This window comes from Sphaeramia orbicularis, chromosome 14 (assembly GCF_902148855.1).
Source record: "Sphaeramia orbicularis chromosome 14, fSphaOr1.1, whole genome shotgun sequence".
Classification (NCBI taxonomy): domain Eukaryota; kingdom Metazoa; phylum Chordata; class Actinopteri; order Kurtiformes; family Apogonidae; genus Sphaeramia; species Sphaeramia orbicularis.
In genome coordinates this window covers 9,463,602-9,479,964 of record NC_043970.1, presented here as the reverse complement: position 1 = coordinate 9,479,964, position 16,363 = coordinate 9,463,602, and the positions used below count along the sequence as shown (strand labels likewise).

At 37.7% G+C, this 16,363-nt stretch overlaps 1 long non-coding RNA gene across 1 annotated transcript in view; it reads right to left on the bottom strand.

Moving 5' to 3' along the window:
• Nucleotides 1-504: 504 nt before the first annotated feature.
• Nucleotides 505-16,363, bottom strand: part of LOC115433533 (uncharacterized) — a 31,657-nt gene continuing 15,798 nt past the window's right edge. Inside the window, exons 2-3 of the long non-coding RNA XR_003937373.1 lie at nucleotides 1,209-1,302; nucleotides 505-1,115 (exon numbers count right to left, since the gene is read on the bottom strand). This is a non-coding gene — a long non-coding RNA (uncharacterized LOC115433533). The remainder of the gene's footprint in view (nucleotides 1,116-1,208; nucleotides 1,303-16,363) is intronic.

Sequence of the window (16,363 nt, the reverse complement as noted above, 5' to 3'; positions counted from 1 at the left end):
TTTAACATTGATCAACAATGTAAACCTGGAGATATCCTTAATAGATAAACAGATACCTTTATATGTTTTCATTATAAAAAATAATATTTCTTTCCCAAATTATTATATATCCCAATTATTTTTGTGTATTTTTGGGTCCAATATGTTAATAAATTAACACAAAATGTAAAAGATTTATGAGATCATATAGATGAAATAGTGTGCTTATTATATATATATATATATATATATATATATATATATATATATATATATATATATGTATGTATGTATATATGTATGTATGTATGTATGTATGTATGTATGTATGTATATACACCCAACATGGGTATGGTTAAAAAATGTTTAATGTGTTGCATAAAGGCAAAAACAGAAATATTGAAAGATGGCGAAAAAAGGCTCTGACCAATATGAACCACAAAAAAAGTGTGGTACAATCCACTAATGAAATGAGATGTTCTATAAAACCATCTGAACCCCTAACTCTTTTTTTTTTTTTTTTTTTACAAAGACAGAAGAAAAAGATGAAGTTCATGCAGTTTATTGCAGTTACAGTTTCAGGTTACAGAGGGGTCATTTTGTCTTTTTGTGGGAGAGTGTGGTCTGGGGTCTGGGGTCTGAGGTCTCGTCCTCCTCCCCCTCACAGGTCCATTGCTGATGTCTCTACATACACAGCTAGAAACATCAAGAAAGAACCATTAAACACTGTGTGGACGTAGAAGAGTGATATGGTAAAGTGATTTTGTAAATGTGGATCCTAAAGAGACAGGAAGTGGATTTGTACTGATCTCTGGATCTCCTGGTTCTGTTGGAAAACGACCACTGTTGAATGAATGACACCATCAGACAGGCCTCCTCCTTCACAGAGGATCTGCACTGCTGTTGTCTCTCTTGAGACACAGTCAAAATAAGATCCAGGTTATCCACTGTGACACCCACTGCCATGCAAGACATACGTACAACTGTGGTAGACCTTTCTGATCAGAGATGCAGAAAAATGCATCTTGAGACCAAAACACTGACTTAATTTGGAGACAATGTCTTTCTGCTATTGTTGATCAGACCCTAAGTCCATTTTGTCTCTTCACATGACTCAGTATTTCTTCGTCCTGCTGCTGAAAATAAAAAAGAAGAAGAAAGTTGAAGATTACATCACATTGTAATTGAGCTTTGACAATATTAAATACAACTGAAGATTTGACCCAGACCTGTGTGGATCCTGGTCCATGTCATCAGGTCCTGATCTGTGGCTGGTCTGTATCTGGACTGGTCCTGTTTCTGTGGTTCCTCTCCTCTGGTCTGCTACAAAAATTATTAACAAAATGAACAAATGATCCAAGAAAACAGAGACAATCATTAACAAAAATGCACAATAATGGGGTATATAATCTCTTAGATGATTATTACTTAGATCTCATCTCAAACTAAAGTACATTGGAAATTAATGGCTCTATGGTGTGTGTGTGTTTACATTTATATACAGGACTTGATGTTTGCTAAAAAAACAAACAAACACCTGATTTAAGTACGTAGGTAGGTAGGAGACTCCCACTGGAGCCTCTGACAGACTCTGGCCATTTCTCAATACGTGTTCTTGTCTGTTCTTCCATTCTTGCGTTCTCGTGAAATTTCATCGGTCACAGCCCAAGTACTGTTCCATTTGAAAGTTCACATAAACCAATAACCCATGGAATACCCGGATGTTGTTCTTGTCTGCTAGCTTAAACCAAGGATGCACTGGTTGGTGACTTGTGTAGACTTGGCTGGCAAATAACCCAAGATGCACTTCATGCATCTTCACTTCACTTGAATGCTACGGCGGTTTCTGTGAAAACTTAATTCAGAAATGTTTTTTGACGAGATGACCGTAATGAGATGATGTGATTAGAACACGAGCGGGAGGCAGAATAGCAAGAAACACATCTTTATTGTCATGATATGGGATTCAACCAAATGTATTAGAGTTTTGAAAAATATACAAAATGTATAAATGACATGTAAATACTAGTACAAATGTTTTGAAATCAAATCGAGTGACATCGTGGTGACTTGAGGGAAATACATTAGAGAGCGGATGGCAGAAATACAGCAGAGACAGGGAAGAAAGTTCACAAGTACCAGCCTTTCAATTACAGAGAGACTTGCCGTCTTAGGAAGTCCATTCTCTGGGACCGTTCTGACCAAGACCGTACTCGCCGAGTTCGCAAGACCTTACTCTGCAATCTTGATATTGAGAAACAGCCTCTGTCTCCCTAAGATGCTTTTTTTCCTATTTACATTTCTGATCTGTTGTCCATTACCCTTATTGGTTCTTCCAGCTGTTTCCTTTCATATCACTCACGTTTCCATCCTTTTTCATGTCTGTCTCAATTTTTGGGAAGCATCTTATTGCATTTAATTCAAAATTACTGTTTTTTTCTTAAAATCGCACATTTTGTCAATTTAAATATTTTATGTAATTCCTTTGTTACTGTGTTCTACTGTGGAAAAATTACGGGGCTATGAGATTTGCAAATCATTGCAATATGTTTTTATTTACAGTCCACACATTGTTTTTTTGAAACAGGGGTTGTAAGTGGGTGTTTTTTTTTATGAAAATCGGTGTAGAATCTGTTTCTTTCTCCTAATTATTTGTGACACACAGTACCTTTATTAGGTGGCGCAGCAAAGTCTACTGGTATCCTTTATTTATTGCTTGTTTTATAGAGGGTTGAAATTAATTTTAAAATATCCTGCAATCCTAAAAAGTTGCAGAGCAAAATAGCCTACCTTTAAAAACTAACTTTAGATTGAAAGCGAACTAAAACAGATGTAGCCTTCTATGGTTTTTGGGTTAGAGTTTCTTGTTCTCCAAGGGAACATACAAATCATAGAGCTGGTATGAGGTGCTGAAATACACCTTGGACCCATTGATACACACACACACATACACACACACTGATCAGATGATTTGGGGCTTGTTTTGTTATATCATAAAGTCAGTTATTAATATACAGAGGGAGATGGACAGATAGATAGTCCAGCATATTGGTTTTGTTTCCCCAGTACAATAAAAACTGATTAACTGATTAATGAATGAATGTCAAAGAATTTATGACATATCTACATATCATCAATTCAAGAACAAGCCTTTGTAAGATCCTCTGAATGCAAACTATGCTAAGCAAAAATATCATCCTTAACACTTAATCCAATCCTAGCCCTGAAACAGTTCCTGTAATGTCAGGCCTATAAAATGTTCTTGCTTTGGAAAATGAAATAAATTATTGGTTATAGCCCTAAAATATGACACGTTTTTTTATGTCTCAGTTCTTGCAGGAGCTGTAAACAGAGCAGTATATGTAGCCTAAATCACAAACATTTCAAATATACAGTAAACCCACAGACTAAGGAGAAAATAATTGCGGTATTTGTGGCAGTAGCAAAGCTGTGTCAAAAAGCACAAAGACAATAAATTCAAGGTTTTGGATTCCCCTCATGATTCATTCCCTTTATCACCATGCGACTCTGGAGTCTATTTAGTTTGGCGTGCTCCAGTCTGGTTAATTAGCTGAAAACATTTTTTTTTTTTTTTTTTGTTCTTTCTTTCTGTACTCATGGAACATGATGTTTTCAGCAAAATATGTCAGTGTAAGTTGCTGGTGATATCAATCATGAACACCCTCTGTCTACACACCATCCACCCCCCCCCCACTGAACCAACTCTGCCATAACCACCACCAACACACACAGTCTCAGCCAACGTTACACTGTTTTTCCATGACATACTGCAGGTTGCATTTGATTTTTCTAACCACATATTCCACAAAATGGAATCAATATGTGAATATGACAGGCCTTTGTGTGAGTTTTTGCCTACAGACACAGCATGGAGTTACTTTTGTCTGTATCCATGTCAGCAGTTATTAGGATAATAGATCAGAACATATCCTATTTTTTAAAACAATGGGTCAGGTTCCATCGACCTAAAATAGCTGACAGGCCCTACTGCCCTAGCATCACTACATGTCAAGAGCACTAGTTTTAATTAGTCTGGGTCCCAGGGTGACAGACTACATTTATCACTTGAGTCCCAAGTCCCCAAAATGTTTGAGCGCCCCTCCTTTGTGGGGAGATAAAGTCAATGCAATGTCAAATGTAGCCTCGTTAGAGAAGTTCATTTTTTATGTTGCTTCAGAAATATTACATCTGTGTCAAACCTGTTGGTTTTTTTATTCATCATTGTTTTATTGTACTGAATCAACAGATGATCACCGACTTTCTCTGTGATGTAACACTGCCTTTTTCAAACTTAGGGTTGGGAGCCAAAATGGGTTGCAGAACTGTTTTTACTGGGTCGCTAGATAAATGGATGACATGTGGATTCATTCAAGAAAAGTATTCTCTGGGAGATTTTACACATGTTGACCAAAGTCTTGTGAAATTCAGATCTGAGGCCTCAAATATAAAGATGTAACTCAACAAAAAACACTGACAAGGACCAAAGAAGATGAAAAAAAATTGAACAAAACAAAAAGGCACATCAAAGAGGAAACAAGACAAAAATTAACAAGATTTAAATGTACACAATTAAAACAGTGTAAAAGGTGTAACAAAAGAAAAATGATACATAGACTTTCAGAGACACCGTTTTGACAGAGATGAAGGCATTCAGGCTGTGTGACATTTGACTGTTGATACTGGTCCGTATTATTTGTCAGAAGTGAGTGTTGACATTATCTTCTTCTCTGACTTTCCGACAAGTACATTTATTCAACATTATGTTTGACAGTGGAAAAGTCAATAAAGACGTAGAAATTATAGGAGTTAATTGTGTATTTTTATAAATCTGAATCTAGGGGTAACAGAAAATTTATCATTTTGGTCTCAAGCATAAAAAGTCTGATAATCAATGAGATAATCATGGACTTATGTAAAAGGTGTGATATCACCTAATGTGTGCTATATGCTAATGCTAATGTGTGCCATGTGCCAATGCTAATGCATTTATAAACTCTACCAGTTAACTTTCTTCTGTTTTGATTAGGAAAATAAACTCATATAATATAATATTATTGTTATGCATTTTACTCTGACACTTGGCAAATCGACAAAAACAGCTCTGTCTGAGTAGGCTGAGGAGTGGTTTGACCACAATAAAATATGAATTCCTGGCCAAATGTCAGTATGTGAAGAGATGAAGGTAAAAATCTGTAAACTCAACAAATGAGAGCTCTGTCTTTTAATAATAGTTCACTTTACACAACATATAAACACACGAATTAGCACTAATTGGCCTAACTAGTGAACTAGCTAACAAACCATGTGATCCAGGAAAAATCAGTGCTCACAGTAACAAATGTGACTCCGTTATGCTAACCAGGAAGGTATTATTATTAAGTAACACTTAATGACAGAATAACTGGATGACCAACTCAACAGCTGACTTGGTCATTGTTCTTTTTTGATTTGGTGACCATTATGGCTGTGTTACAGGTTATGGCAGGAATTTCCTCAAGAATATTTATTTTTTGACATATTTTTTCTAATAAATTTTATCTGAATTCTAAGGAATTTCTAATGAATAATGTAAAATGTAATGTCAGTTACTCTGGTCTTACTGGTGAATATTTTTCTCTGCTTTTGTTGGCTAAAATTTCTTAAACCACTTCAGCTCTGCTCAAAACTACCAAATATTCAGTAAGTTTCAAAATTTTAACCCTTTAAATGCTAGCTTGAATGTGCGATGCCACTTGTTTTATTAAAAAAACAACACAAAATATGACATATTTTCAAAAATATCATTGGTTTCATTGAATTAGTAGTTTTTGTTCAGTGCAGGACACTCAGTGCAAAAAGAAATGCCTCACTGATCGAAAACTGAAACCATGTTTTTTAAATCTCACATAAAAAATACTAATGCAAGTGGTTGCTACTTTTTAATATATCCAAGACTCTATTCCCCTACATCCCCCCTCCAACATTAATTATTATTTTGAAAATTATTGAACTTTTGGTAATTTTGAGCAAAGCTGAAGTGGTTTGAGAGATTATTGCAGAAAAAAAAACAATTAAAAAATACTGATGAATGCTGATTTTATTGCAGTTTTTTGTGTGTACACTTTTGGCTCAAGAGTCCACAGAGAATCATAAATTCAAGGGATCCATAAGAGTTAAATAGGCATGTTTAAAATAATTTAAACAGGTGAGTTACATAAAAAGTCAATATAACTGTGCGTGGAAAATGTTATCAAAAAAGTTTGAGAATCCTGTATATCCTGGTCATATGCAGACTTGGGTGCTGAAACTGTTAATAAGCTGAGTTTTGATTAATAATTTTGATCTTAAATAAGCCATGTGTGCCTTTTCTATGTAAAAACATTCATCCAGTTTAATTTTTACAAGTCCCCACTGACTCTGTCTAATAGATCCTTCATGAAGAAAAAGATTTTTTAATTAACATCTGGAGGTTCTTTTTATAAAATAAAACAGATTGTTGACAGATAGCTCCACTGTAGATGTGGTTAATAGGTTTCACTAACAAGACTGTAAAATGACTTACAGTTGCACAGTGTTTGATGAAGTTTACAGTTTTACCAAATAAGTTAACATTTAGCATGAGCTCACCTCTGAACCCTTCTGTCTCTAAAATGCTGACGTATCAATGACCAAATCACAATCTGTTGACTTCAAAATGGAAGTTCAGAAACCGATAGATGAAGTAATGGTTCCTTGGTCCGCTGATTTTAATAGTCTACTGTATGTTTGCCAGAGGCAATTTCTCATAGACTGTAAGGGAAGCTCAGCTTCCTCTAAAATTATGAAAATTAAATGGTTGAATATGTACGGTTGTGTTGACAATTCAATAACTACAAATGTGTTAGTACACATTCATCTCACAGATGAGTTCGTTCAGAATCAGCTTTATCACAAATCAGCGGACTCGATGTTGTTAACTTCTCATACATTCCCGTTGCGCTGTTATGTCATATGATCTATCGTCAATGCATTTGCCTGTAGAAGCCCGGCGTCCATGCACTTCAATGGGACTTCAATGGGACTTCATGGAACTGGTTTTTTCATTCCCTCAAAACTGGACGGTAACTGGATAAATGCCACGATGTTGTCCCGACACACGGCGTCTCTGGGGGTGAATGGAGCTGTGGGCGGACCTCGGCCGGGCTGGACGCCGGGCTGGACGCCGGGCTGGACGCCGGGCTGGACGCCGGGCTGGACGCCGGGCTTCCACGTGCTGATTGGAGGATGAATCGAAAGGCTGAATCCCATTTGACTGACAGCTATTTTGAGATCTACTCCTTCACTTGACACAGTTCAGTTTAATACCGTCACGCATTCTGCTTGTGAAATCGAGAGAGAAACCACTACGAAATTACTTGTTCATTTCTTGCACTGTAAATAAAACACACTCATTGGACTTCCTTGTTTCAATTTAGCATAATTTCAACATTTTCTTGTTTAGTTGGTACGATAAGGTCACTGACCATTTTCTTAAAAAGGAATGGAGGGCCGAATTTATGTTTAAATAACTTGACTTTTTTTAATGTAAGCCGACAATGAGCTTCCCCTCTCTGAAAGATGAGCAGTCGCCACTGATGTTTGCTATGCTTCAGTCAACCTAAAATGCACTGACAAACCTAATCAAGGTCTGTAGCGGTATCACAGGTACACAACAGAGGGTCTAGTCTGTCTCATTTTGTCACTTAACAGTTACATAGGATCCATTCAGTCTGACAGCACCCATCCCTTGTTCATACACAGCTCGGTTCACATACCCACTCACCAAAACTAACCAATACTCCTTCAGATGTTCAGTAATTTTACTGATAAACTCCAGTAGAAAAAGGTCATTTTATCTCCCCAACCACACTTTGCACTAAACATAGAGTATGTCACCTTTTGTGTTTAATTGACAGGTGTTTTTGGTCTTGTGTTATTTCTGTGTAAGTTCTTATTTGGCCAGATCATCATTTTTCTTGATAGATTATCTGAGTTCAACTGTACTTGTTTCGCTCTTTTGAAATCATTTCATCTCCCATCCAAGAGACTTCATCAGTTCTAATAGGTGGTAGGGGAAATTGGAAAATTTGACTTATAATTGGACTTACTATGGTCTGTGTAGGTGTTATTCCATATGCTAATGAACTTCAGTGTTATGGTCACAGGGGGGCTGGGGGTCAGGGTCATTGGTAGGTACTGTGTGTGAGTCTCAGAGCCTGTCCACATGACAACAATCCACAAAAGTTTAATATTGTTTCGGCCTTTTGTCCACATGATGCTGGCATTGTCGGTGCCCTGAAACGGTCTTTTTTGAGAATCCAGATGTCCCAGAGTGGAAAAAACTAACAACACCGCCCTCGCGTTGCCATGTGGATAGGCAAAATACCACTTTTGGGAAACAATAGGCCCTTTTCCACCAAAAGCCCAGGAACTTTATTACCAGGAACTTATTTACCAGGAGCTTATTTGGGTAAAAGAATTCCTGGTAATTGCGTCTCCATCACACCCCAAAGTTCAGCGTCATTTATTCAAATCAGGTTGATGATGTATGGGAGCACAGTAAATAAAGTGCAGTACAGTTCATGTACATTCACAGACTAAGCTCTAGCACAATAAAATGACACAGTACTTGTGGTGGACAGGTTGGGTTTAATATTTTACTGGTTGTTGAATCACTTAATCCATCTGGAACACATTTTAAATGATGTTACCCATCATTACATCTTCTTAATTTCTATTTTAAAAAGGTAGAAGATGTATTTTCAACTTCTCATTCCTCAAACTAAATCACATCTAACTTCAAGTGTGATGGATGGTTCTTTTTCCTTTCTATTTTTTTTATAGATATAGTCCAGGTTCAACCCTTAAGTCATACAGATTTACTCAAATGCCTGCATTTAATTCAACTGCATATTACTTATAAAAGTACTTATACTCTACTTATATTTTGACCCCTTGTAAATGAATAGACAGTATTAGGTTAGAATTTTTTTAAATTAAAAATTGAAACAAAACAAACGATGCAAAAAATAACAAGAAGCGTTGAGATTAAAAGGGAAATAAACATGTGTGAAAAGTTCAGGCTTCTGGACCAGTGTCTGGACCAGCTGGTCCAGGACAGCCAGTCTGGAACTCTATGGCCCTTTTTCGCTTTCCTACATGAAAAGTAATAAAAATGCTAAAATGAATAACAGAATACATGATGACAGATTCCTACTACTATGATGTGACATGTGAAATGTCTTACCTAGGCCGTTGTAAAGGACAGGAGACAATGGATCAGGGCACAAACGAGCCTGGGTTTGAATTAAAGGATGAGTCTGTCTGGTCCATTTCAGATGGTAATCACAATACATAAAGAATAAATCAGTGTTCTGCTCACGGCGACAGCACGAATACATCCAGTTCTCTGATTTAGGTTTAGCATCAGACTATTGACCGGTCAGCATTAGTATTAGGTTAACCCAACTTTTGACTAAACAGCTCATGTGCCGCTGACTACTGTTACAGCATGGAACTAACTAAACAGTGAATATTTCTGTGATATACATACCATTGGTTTGTATCCACTGCGACCATCGTGGTCCTTCAGTTTCTTTTAATCCTGCATAAGTTACTTTGGCTTTTCTCATATTTCTTTAGGTGTGTGTCTTACATTTGGCTCCGACACCTTTTACTTGAACCTCGCTTGTTTCGTGTCGGCAATTCAAAGTCTGTCTGTCTCCGCAAAAATGCTCAAAAGAGCCTGGACCTCGTCGTCCGTCCACTTGTCATAACTTCTCTTTTGCTCCATTTTCCGAATTACCAAAATACAAAGGCTGTGGAGATGAAATAAAGAATGAATGAAATAGTGATGGGTGAACGGAATGCAGAAACACTGCCAGTGTAGTCCACCAATCAGCGTTCTCCAGCAGACAGCCCTGCCCCTTAGAATTCTTGGTAATATGAAAAGTATTACCTCCCTACCAGGAACTTCCTCGGGGAAAGTTTGGGACAGAGGGAAAGTTATTTACCCAGGTAATTTTTGGTGCAAATGCACCAGGGTTTTTTAAAATTCAGGGTAATGCTTAAAGTTCCTGCAAAAGATCCTGCGGTGGAAAAGGGCCTATTGATGCCATACAATGTGACCAGAAGAAGAAAACCACAGACGCTACATCTCGTAACAACAACAACAACAACAACAACAATAGCAGATAACAGACTTGTGTTTGTGCTGCAGGCACTGGTAAGTACATGAGTACTACTACAACAAAACCTGGTAATGCTGTATCAACTCAACAACCAGCAGAGACGATAAACAGATACATATCTCAGATATTTTGAAATCCACCATGGTGTCCTGCCAGAAGGGTGACCCGGACCCTGCACTCTTCTGCGATTTTAGTGTATCCTGCGGCTTTGTCTGTGTTTGTGTACAGCGCCACAGATAGGTGTGATATACGTATGACACTGTTTTAACACAGTTTTCCCGTTTCCACCTGGATGCTGATATTTCTCGAAACCTTTAGAATCCGCAACAGAAAAGCACTATGAGCGTTGTCGTCTGGACATAGCCTCAGGGTCATTGACAAGGGGGTGGGTTGTTGTCCAAGTCCTTGGGGGGGAGGGGGGGGTTGTTTGCTCTCAGGTGAGTCCAGGTATGGACAGTTGTTAGTTGAAAACTGTTAAAAAATGGTGTTATAGGTTTTAAATAAGTCAGTGTTTCTCAACCTTTTTTGAGCAAACGCCGCTCTACATTATCATGACCCTCCTGCCCCCCCCCCCCCCCCCCCCCCAAAAAAAAAAAAAATTGCGAGGGGGTGTGATACGTTGTCAAGCAGGGGGGTTAGCAATCTGTAACACTTATTTGAGCAGGGGGAGTGCATAGGTTATGCATAAGTCATAGGTTAGTCAAGGTTATATGTTGCACAGGTAGTGCCCACCTCGCAACCGGGAGCGGGGTGTGACAAATGTTACCACCAAACACCAGGGAGGGGACCACAACGTACCTTGTTGCGCCCCCTTATCAGTTTTCTCATTCCAAATGCCCCCTGATGGTGCCCCCGCTGAGAAACACTGACATAAGTAGTGTCTCAGACCACCACCTCTGTTCAGGGAAGGATTTCCACTTTCACAAAAACGGCTTCTTTGACTCCTACACCTACACAGACCACTCCCCCCCCAGGTTTCTAAGTCCAATTTCCCCCATCAGCTATTAGAACTAAAGCAGACTCTTGGATGAGAGACAAAACATTTTCAAAAGAACGAAACACGTCCAGGTGAACTTAGAAGAACTACCAAGAAGTCTTGTGTTATTATTACTGCACAATAAGACAAACACAGTTGTACTTGACTTGTAAAGGAAAGTATGATCATAAGATTTATGCTATTGATTTGGAAAGTAAAACTCACTACAGGAGCCAAGGGTGTATGTTTCACACTGAGAAACTGCTCATTGATTAGCCATTTAAATGTTATATATACAGAGTTGAAAGTTGATCATTTTCTGTGATTTTTATTTCATCTAAAAGGCCTTTTGAGATTTATGTAACTTACTGAAAGTAAGCCAAAAAGACTACATTATAGTGCACACACCAACATTCAGAGAGCAGAAAAGTTGAAAACTCATTAATACATAAGAGTGTATCAGATGTCTCTGTCTTTAACAGTTTTATAATTGTGCACATGGGGGAAAATTTGAGGCTTTGCCAGTGAAATTCAGTGGTATGAAAGGACAGATCTACTGTAACAAGTCAGGGGGTAAAACCTCCTCTACACAGACTAATACAGTGGTTCCCAACCTTTTTTGGCTCGTGACCCCATTTCAACATCACAAATTTCTGGCGACCCCAGACATTCAAAATGGAGACTTTTTTTGTACAAATATTTTGCAAATAAATGTTAATTTTAGGTGACGTTTAGGCTATATAATGTATATTATTATGGACAGAGGCAGAAAAACCAGGTGTAGATTACTGCACAAAGTGAGAATTTAATTTTCTTTGGTCAGGATATGTACAGTCAGTCCAGCTTGGATTTACAAGGCTGACAATTAATACTGAACAAACAATAACTCAAACTATGAATTATGAAAGAGCTGCAGCGTCTTAAACCGACCACAATGAACATTTGAAAGATAAACAGTGCCAAAGTACTCCAGCTTCAGCTTCACAGTTTGTCATGTCTTTTATGTATATGGATTGTTTCTCTCAACTCACCATATATTTTTTATTAGTACGTTTTTATTTTTATCTTTATCAATTACTAGAAATTTCAGGCAACCCATTTGAATTCCAGACGACCCCACGTGGGGTCCTGACCCCAAGGTTGAAAAACACTGGACTAATACGTCACAGTTTGGAGACTCTTTTTTCTCTATAGATATTTGTATTCACCTCCAGGCCCTGAGTGCTTGTACTAGTAATAAAAAGTACTGTCGATTTGATCCATCCATTAATTATGCCTGTTATCTTATTACTGGAGGGCTGGAGACCGAGAGCCTGGTCAGGTTACCAGTCTGTTGCATGGTGTTATATATATGTAATATGAGCATTATTTAGACTATTCAGCAGGGTTAATTTTAAAATGTAGGCCTACTGGGGTACATTAATACTTAGTCAACAGTCAACAGCAAACTTTAAGGTAGTCTTAATAAATACTGAGAAAACTTTGATAAGAAAAGAGCAAAAATTCAATTCAGTTTACTCGTTTTAAAGTCAGTGGTTAAAGATTAAAGGTTAACTCAGTTTATTATCCCTATAGGTAATAGGTAATTAATTAATTAATTAATTAGGTAATCCTAATACAGACACCCACCCACCCACCCACACCCACACGCACACGCACACACACACACACACACACACAGTACCTAGCATTAAGGTTTGTAACATTTTGAGTTTTTATGTTATTGTATAGCTTTATTGTAAATAGTATTTGACATGTAAATAAAGTGCCATCATATTTTGATGATCAAAAATTTGTGATAAAAACCGTAAGTTCAGTCAGACACATACACTATCCTTGAATTATAATCATGTATTTCTCTCAGTTATGAGCAGTTTCGGCCAAAATATGTTTTGAGAGGTCACAAAGACCCTTGACCTTTGATCACCGAAACTTAATCGGTCCATCCTTGAGTCCAACAAAATATTTGTCATATCAGTACCTGGACTTTTGTATGTTTTGTCTGTCTTGTGTGTCATTTCCTGTTTTATTTTGTTAAACCCTCCTCTTGTGTCATGTCTGGTGTCTTTGCTTCCTCTCCCTGATTGTTTCACCTGTGTTGATTACCTGTCTCCGCCCAGATTTGTTCCACCTGTGTCTCATTGTCTTCCCTCCCTTCTGTGTATATAAGCCCTGTATTTTCCCCTGTCCTGTGCCAGTTTGTATTCCTCCCTAGTGGTGTGTCTACCTACCAGCGTTTCTCTGATCCTGTTTGTCCGTCTGCCTGTTCGTTCCTGACCCGGATTGTTCCTCGTTTTTCTGAGCCTGCCTGACCCCCCTCATCGGTACTTCTGCCTGATTCTGCCACACTGGTGTTCGACCTTTTGCCCGGATTCACGGTTAGTGCTTTTGCTTCTCCCCCATGTACCGTTGCCTGTTTTTTAGACTTCCCGTGTATGACCTGGTCTGTCCCCTGACACTTCTCTGCTTGTTCCTAGTCGGGTTCCCCTCGTGTGCTCCCGACCCGGGCAGAGAGCTCCCTTTTCTGGATTCGGACGTCGTGACGAATCCACACATCCTAACCTGCGAGGATTCTTTCAAGAAACCTTTTTGTGAACTGTTTTTCCTGTCCGTGTTAAATAAACACTCATTAACTGTATTCCTGTCTGTGGGTTGTGCATTTGGGTCCAAACCTTATGTCACTGGTTCTAACAATATTTGGGTCAAATTTGAGGAAATTCCCTCAAGTGTACAGTCAAAATGGAGTAAAATAATGTTTGTGGTAAAAATAAAATAAAAAGTGTTAACTGTGTTAAAAAAATTTTTTTTGAAAAGATACTTTTTTACATGTTCATAAATTTCTTTAACTATAATTTTCATGTACACATGCACATGTGCAAATCTTTGTGTTCAACAACAATCTTTTTTTATTACAGATGCTTTCTATAAATGTGCACACATTTTCAACAGATACAATTCTTAGTGTACAGCTACAAATCTTAGTTTTACAGCCACACCTCTTTTGACCCTATTTTGAGCCCACACTCAAGTTGTTTCTGAGCTGGAACATTCATAAAAATTTAAAGACAAGAGGTCAAAGCAACCTTGACCTCTGGCTGACTAAATGGTTTCAGTTCCTACTTGCATCCAAACGTTTGTGCCCAATTGGAGGAAATTCCCCTAAATCATTCCTGAGATATTGTGTTCATAAACTGAGGTCACAGTGACCATGGCTGCCATAAAATAGACAAATGAACATGACAAAGTCTGCTTGGAGCTACTGTGGCAATGGTGGATAGAGGAAAAACTGTAAGGGGGTGGGCATAGGAGAATGGTGGAGTCCAGAGGCGGAGCTTAAACTGAAATTTTTTATCATACACTAATAAAATTAATACAATTTAACCTCACTAATGTGACCACTTTTGGAAACAAAGCATAGAGTTTGCTTTAATAAAGTTGGCCTCAGTCACAGCATAGAATTCCACTGCATTCCAAATAATTTAAAATTAGAAGTAATGGGATACAGTAAAGATATTGCATTACCATGTATAATGACTACAATTATTACCCCGCTCCCCGAAGGGGAGGCAAGGGGTATTGTTTTTGATTCGGTTTGTTTGTTTGTTTGGTTCCTTGTTTGTTAACACTCCAGCAGCAAAACTAGTTGAATTCATACAAAATTGGGTTTATTGATTGCCAGTAACCCAGAATAGATCTGATTACATTTTGGGAACGGTAGGTCAAAGGTCAAAGTTCTATTTTTTTTAATGAATTTTTAAAATCTATTTTTTTCCCATTTACTCATAATGGGTGAAATTACAGATTGATGGAAACTGTAATGAACTATGTGTAGTTCATTTATAGACAAGTGGTGCCAGGCACAACAAACCCCGCCCCTCGCACATATTGTAACTTATTTTGGCATAGATCCAGCTGATGTCATCATGTCTATGTGTGTGGGGATGTCAGCATATCAATTGCCTCTATATATGTGCCAACTTTGAAGTAAATTGTAACAAAATTCACGTTTTTATAGACATTCAAAATTTCGCCCATTGTAAGTAAAGGGGAGGAAAAAAAGTTTTTGAAAATTCATAACAAATTTGAACTTTAACCTACTTTTCCCAAAATGTAAAAAGATCTATTCTGGGTCACTGGCAATCTATAAACCAAATTTGGTGTGAATTCAACCAATAGTTTTGCTGCCACAGATGTTTGAAATGTTGCCCATTATAAGTAAATGGGGAAAAAAAAAGATTTTAAAAAATTCATAAAAAATTTTACTTTGACTTACTTTACAGAAAATGTAATCAGATCTACTCTGGGTCACTGGCAATCTATAAACCAAATTTGGTATGAATTCAACCAATAGTTTTGCTGCTAGAGTGTTAAATAAACAAACAAACAAAGAAACAAACCAAACCAAAAACAATACCCCTTGTCTCCCCTTCGGGGGGCGGGGTAATTTTTGAGTGACATACAAAATTTACATACATACATATAATAGGTAACAGTTAACGATTTTGGTGTGAGAGACCAGGGGTGCAAATCCTGGCAGGAGCATAGGAAAATCCACAGCTGTGTCGAAACATGAAGGCATAACTCGATAAATGCTGTAAACCAACACTTGTCCTGAGGTAATGAAAAAAAATCTCACTTTCATGTTATTACATACAAATGAAAACATTATTACATTGTATTTCTGGTATTGGATCCTCCAAAATCCCCTTAAATCTTGCACAAGGGACCTTTAAAAAGTAATCTACAAATGTACTTTTTTATGCATGCATTTTATTACAGCCCAGTACTCTTTTCATAAATGACTTTAGAACTTTTCTACAGACCACTTTAAAGTTCAACACTGGATGTCATCATCTCCTACAAAACTGCAGAGTCCTTTGAACTACTGTCTATCCCATTCTCGTCACTGTGACCTTAGTATCCACAGGCATTTTAGAGCCCTGGTTAATGTCTCTCTCTTGTTGGCACTTTCCTTGTACTCTCTGTCTAAAAGAGCTACCTGTTGCCTCTGAGTTTCCCAATTACAGTTTTTTCCTGAGTAAGCACACATTAGGTGACTCATCAAGAATGGCTGTCAGCCAGCGCTGGCTAAAACACAGTGTATTATTTCAGCATCAGTGTATATTTCAGACTGAGTGAGAGGGAGAGACTGATGCCATAAACTTAATGGGTTAGTTCACTCAATAAAGCAGCGACTTGT